Source organism: Galeopterus variegatus, unplaced genomic scaffold (genome assembly GCF_000696425.1).
Source record: "Galeopterus variegatus unplaced genomic scaffold, G_variegatus-3.0.2 Scaffold8700, whole genome shotgun sequence".
NCBI classification, from domain to species: domain Eukaryota; kingdom Metazoa; phylum Chordata; class Mammalia; order Dermoptera; family Cynocephalidae; genus Galeopterus; species Galeopterus variegatus.
The window spans coordinates 58,119-64,538 of record NW_007734811.1 but is presented as its reverse complement, the minus strand read 5'-3'; positions in this window follow the sequence as shown (position 1 = coordinate 64,538).

The following is a 6,420-nucleotide window of genomic DNA, read 5'->3' as shown; positions in this document are numbered from 1 at the left end:
GGATCCGAACCCGGGGCCTTGGTGTTATCAGCACTGCACTCTACCGAGTGAGCCACGGGCCGGCCCTCTCACGGGTTTAAATGAGACACATGACATCACTGTATTCAATATATCCTCCTCCCCGCAAGCAGCAGCGGGCACAACAGAGATGTCACCAGCTTCGGAGACCCATAGACATGTGTTTAGTCTTGACTCTGGGAATTTATTCAATCTCTCTGAGCCTCAGTCTTCTCATCCATAAAGCCACAGTTTGTACAAGGATTAAACAAGATAGTGTATGTCAGAGGCTGTATATTCAAATGCCTTTGAGGCCAGGCAGGTCAGTGGAGATTGGCAAACCAAACAGCACAATTCCTTTTCTAAAGACAACATTCCCTATGCTTTTCTGGCCAGTTAAGTGGGATACGGCCCCTGTGCTGCCAATTTTTTAAAATATTGCACAATCCAAAGAAGATATCTATGGTTTTCATTGTTTAACCTCTGATGTGTATAAAGTGCCCAAGTGGTGATCAGTAACGTTGGTTCGATTACTGGGGTGGCAGCTTCTCAGGATCCTGCTTCCATACATTATTCCTGCCAGCGTTGATGCAGCAACCTTCTCTGCATGCTCAATGTGTGCCCGGCTCTGTGCTGGGTGCTATAGATACAAAGACCAGCAAGAAAACAGCCCCAAGCCCTGTGGGCTTTTGGTCAAGTAAGGACGATTGCAGCAGTTAACGTGTGTGAAGCATTTACAGTCTCAGGCAATGAGCTAAGCCTTCCACATGTATGATCTCGTTTAATCCTCGCCAAAACTCCATGAGGGGTAGTCTATTATTATCCTACTTTAAGATGAGACGACTTAGAGTCGGAGCTTGAGTGACAAAGCCACTGAGATTTTTATTAGTTTGCTTTTTAATGTGCTGAATCTTAGTCCACATTATTTTGGGCTACCAATAAGCTGTTTTCAAAAATTAGCTAAACTTCCTGGAGCTCACTGAGTTTAAAAATGACCGGCACCAACACCACCACTGACGGTCCTGTTACCGCAGGACACGGGGAGGTAAGCAGGCGGTGTGATCACAGTGCTGCCGGTTCCATTTACACGGGGAATGAGTGGCAGATCTAAGTTACCTGGGGGGCTTTCCCCAACCCCGCTACCATGTTGTGAGTAGGCAGTTTGTAGAACCGGCCCCAGCCCACCATGATGTGAGTGCCCAAGTTAGGATCAGAAAGACCAAGGATTTGGAGAACAAGCTCAATGTTTGTTGGTTCACAAAAATCTTGGGTCCGGGATGGCAATTCCGTGCTGTTAACCACCTTCTGTGAATGTAGCTGACCTGAATTTACAAGCCACTATATGGATGTGCAACATTTATGAATCTTTAATATTTCTAAACTTACCTTAAGAGCTATCACCTTCGTCTAAATACGCTGAGCTGCTCACGGTGGCCTTGGAGAGTCCCTCCCATCGCTCTGCATTCACTGCAGCCACATGGGCACTTTTTACCCTTCCTTAAACACACTGAACCTCCTGCCTCAGAGCCTTTGCACTGGCTGTTCCCTCTGCCTGGAATGAGCTTCCCCCAGACGCTCTCACACTTCACACTTTCTCTTCACTCAAGCCTCTGTTCAAGAGTCTCCTCATCAGAAAGGGTGTCTCTGCTCATCCTATTTAAAGTATCATGCGTAGTCCTTAGCCTGCTTTATTTCTCTTGCAGCATTTCTCGCTACTTGACTTTATACTATGTACCTGTTTGGTTGTTGCCTGTTTCTCTCTACTAGAATGTTAGCTCATGAGAGCAGCGACTTTATTTTGTTCACAGAGGAAGCCTAGTGCCTAAAATCGTGTCTGGCACATACGTGTAGCAGGTGCTCAATAAATATCTGTTGTGTTATTTCACAAAGACTCACCTCATTACTTCCTTCACTAATATCTATTTAGGACTCGGTCAGAACAAAGTCTAATGTGTCATTTTTCCTCCAGGTTTCTACAGTGACCTTTTCTGGAAATGCAGCATTCTACCAGGATGCATGCTGATAATTAAAAATTCAGCATTTCTACCTAGGCTGGTTTGTCACTGTCCTAATCTTTTTGATTATTTCTCCCTCTGTCTCCTGTTTCTGGGAAATTACTTAATAGAAATGCCTATTACTACATTTTTATTATGAAAGAATAACCCACAAAAATCCTGTTGATCTAAGGTCAGACTCAGATTTCTCTGTGCAGTCAGATTTTCCCTCTGGTTTCTCTGTAGTGCTGCTGTGACTGCTAAACCAAGGGGTGGCCAGTCTCCTCCCCCCTCACCCCTGCCTGGTCTTGCCTAGGTCAGCGCCCTCCAGCTCTGTGTTTTTCAGATGTTGGAGACTTGTGACCCATTGATGGGTGATGAAATTAATTTTAGGGAATCACGAACAGCATTTCAAGAATAAGAAATACTGAAAATGTGTTTCTTATTGTGATATACGATTAAAAAGTTTGAAGCACTGCTCTGGCCTATATGGATTTAAAGAAATTTTAGTTCCATTTATCTCTTTGGATATCTTCAGAAGATTCTAGAAGGAGGGGTTTTGGCACTCCTGGTCTTACAGTGGGCCTGGATCAGGTTGTAGAAAACGGTCAGTTCTCTTTTAAAATATTGCCAGCAGCAATGTGAGAAATGCCTGTTTCTTTAGCTCGCTCTCTTTCATGAAGCAAGCGCACCTGGGCTCTGATGCGCTCAGCACCAACACTCCATTCCAACTCCTGCACGAAGGCATGGCATGTCCCCAGGACCACCCAGCCCCCTTTTGAGTTGCTGTCTGGAAAAGCTCAAGGCTGTCAAAAGAATTTACAGTTTGTTCTGTCCAACAGCTGACAATAGGCCCCTGACCTCCCTTTCCTAGAGCATTTACACCAACACTCCATTCCAACTCCTGCACGAAGGCATGGCATGTCCCCAGGACCACCCAGCCCCTTTTTGAGTTGCTGAAAAGCTCAAGGCTGTCAAAAGAATTTACAGTTTGTTCTGTCCAACAGCTGACAATAGGCCCCTGACCTCCCTTTCCTAGAGCATTTATTTAAAAAGGCTTACAATTGTGAATCCTTCCTCTATCCCTTCGAGATATGTGTGTATGTATCTCCTACAACTCAGGAGTCTTTCTCAAGGACCAGAGCCATTCCTTTGAAAGTCGTCGTCAGCAAGGATAGGGTCTCTGTAGGAGGATAGAATCCTAACTCCAGTAACTGCCAGTCCCCAGACACAGTCGGCTTCATGGCATGGACACTGACCAACACGTTGTCATTTTTCACTTCCCTGAGTCTACTTGAGACCGCTCCCTCACTCTCCCTTTAGAAGGCCCAGTCACCTCTGCACAAATCAGAATGGAGCTCAGCTCTTTCCCCTACTGTCAGCAGTTATAAAATGTTTTTACCATTTTAACTTATGTCTGGCTTTACCTTTAACAGCATGTATGTACACACACACACACACACGCACGCATGCCCGTCCACACATGCACACACGCACACATCTCCTGAGGACAAACACTGCTTCTCCAGGGCAGCTGAATCTTGTTATCCTTATCCAAAGTATTGTGCCACTCTGTGTTTATTTCCCTATACCATCTTTAAGTCATAAGTAAAGTCTTACTTAACTGTTTTTTTTTTCCCTTTTTGTCTTTTTTTCGTGACCGGCAACGGATCGCAACCCTCGGTGTCGCGCCCGTACCGGACCGAGACCGGCAACGGGATCGCAACCCTCGGTGTTGCTCCTGCATCTCGCTCAGCCAGTGAGCGGCCGGTCTGTATGTGGGATCCGAACCCTCGGCGGGAGCGCTGCCGCGCTTCCCAAGCGGCGCACTGTAGCAGTGCACCACCGGGCTGGCCCTTACTTAACTGTTTAAGCCTGGTTTTAAAACCTCAGAAATTAGGAGAACCTAGAGACACTATGGTGCTGTGGTAGCTAGAGGTCAAGGTAAGGAGGGTAATGAGGTTTCTATGTTTGGAAATCCCAGGGCAAGCAGATGAGCAGAGTTGGCTGGGCATGGGTTTCAAGGCAGCCTGTCATGCCAGAATCAGTAACAAAGCAGGCATCTGAGCATCCAAGAGAAGGAAAATCCCCAGGTGAACACCAGAGTGATTGGTAAGCAGGCAGGCTGATGCTGGGTAGCTTGGGGGTGGGTAGGACCAGACCCAGATCAGTCTTGAATTGCACAGCATAGAGAAACAGAACATGAGGCTCTCCCGACAGGGAGTGGGGAGAGAACTGAGATCCTATAAAGGGCTGAATCTCCAGTGAAAACGAGGCTGGCCTGGTGCATGCCATCCACCAGCACAGAGCAGCAGGAACAGGGGGAAGAGCTAAGGAAAGTTGGGCACATGCCAGGCCCCAGCTGAGCTGCCCAGACATCAGATTACCACTCAGACCCAGTGGGTAAATTGGAGGGCTTAGCAGCAAAGATCAAAACCCCATTTGACTCATAGCTGGTACACTGGCTGTGGGATCTGTGACCCAGGATAAACTCCAGAACATGGCCCACCAGTGAGATGGGGCTATGTTTTCCACCAAAAATTCCTAAGGCAGAAGAAAGAGCAAAAACATCTACACCTAGTCTGAAGCTCTTCATGGAACCCCAGATTTTCTTTTTCAAATGGATAGGACCTTTGCTTTAAAATCCAAAGCAAACTAAACTGATGAAGTTTTCCAGTGATCAAGAACCACAGTGCTCTGTCCCATGTCCCAAGTTCCATCTGCCCCATTTGAGAAATCCAGGTCGGTGAGGGCTTCAGAAACAACACGGGGGACATTGGTGGAGTCCAGGCTAAGAGGTCAGACCAGGAACCAAACACCTAGAAGGGGGCCTCCTATAAGCAGGAGAGAGGCCAGGCAGGATGAGAGGCACACAATTTGCAAATGGGTTGGTAAAAGCTTGCTCTGAGAGGCAATGTGGCTTCAGAGAGGGAAAAGCTGTCTATTGTTTGACATTCTATAAACCAAAGCTGGTAAATTTGTGATTTATTTATATCAATCAAAAAGAGCAAAAAATTCACCTAATGATTGTATACAACATATTCTTATTTATTTTATTGAATAAATAAAACTTTATTCATTTTTTTAACCTATAAGCAATATCCTTAGTTTAATCACTTAAAAAAAATACAGCCTCATGAAACCAAAATACTAAAAAGGATTTGGTTCAAAAAGTGTTGACTATTTATACCTCTAATTTGAAAATCTCACCTGTCAAAACTGGTTTTGCAATAGCCATATTTGAGACATATGTGGATTTCTATGAAGGTTAATTCTTCAAATTATGAGATCTAATAAAACACTCAAATATTAAGGGGAAAAATGATTTTGCAACCCCAAATTGAGACTTATAATATACAGCATAAGAAATCCCTGTGGTGTTTACTCACTTTAAAATTTCTATTGAGTACTTTTATTTTTCAAAATAAATCAGGATAAGTAAATAACCAAAAACAGTATATCAAGGGCTTTTATAAATAGCAAAGATATGCTTTCACAGCTTTAAGGAAATGATATTTGTCTTTCCCTGAGAGAATAGTTTGCTTTGAGTTCAAGGGCAGTGTGCATGTGTATTTGTGTGTTTCCTAAAGCCACTGAGACTAGAATGGATGAAAGCTCAGAAGGGAACATTCATCTGTTGGTGTTTTGGTGAGCTTAGCTCCCTGCCAATTTCAGACTAACCTTAGCAACTGGGGTCTCAACCTCATCTATAGATTCCACTCCATCAAAGCCTCTGGGCCTCGTTCTCTCTAGATAGGACCCAGACAAATGGCCCCAACCACTGGTCCTGCTCTAAATTGTGCCTCAGTTCTAAGAAGTGGGTTCCCTCTTTGTTTCCTTCCCTGGAACCTCTCTGTTCCTTATTTTCCCTTACCGTTCTTTGGACAGAGTCATGTTCACAAACTCCAGGACCCCTGAGAGCATTTTCCGGACCTGTGTCCTTAGAACTTGACCTCCTCCTCTTACCCCATCCTCTTCTCCCCATCCGGTGGTGTTCCATCCACTCACAGGACCTGCCTCAATACCCAGTCTGCTGTGCCAGAACATCCCACCATGTCCTGCCTTAGTCCTCGGGTTCCACGTCTCTGGGTGAGTCCCAGCTTGGCTCTCCCCCTACTGGTGGTGTAGGTTATAACAGTTAACTTGCTACAAACTTGGTTTTGTTTTATTATCTTTGAATGGAAATTAGATTTTAAGAGTTCCTTTCCCTGTTTAGCGCCTAGAAGCTTAAACCCTGATGACTACACTTATAAAGTTTTCCAAGTGATTTGAACTTATTTTCTTTTCTCTAAAAGCTACAGACTGTCAGTTTCAAGTGCAGAACCCTAGATCTTCTGAGCAGGTGTATCTGTCCCCTATCCAGGCCGTTACTGGGAATCCCTATTTCTTGAGTGTCAAGTAGCTGTGATTTTAGCACAAATTACCTGCA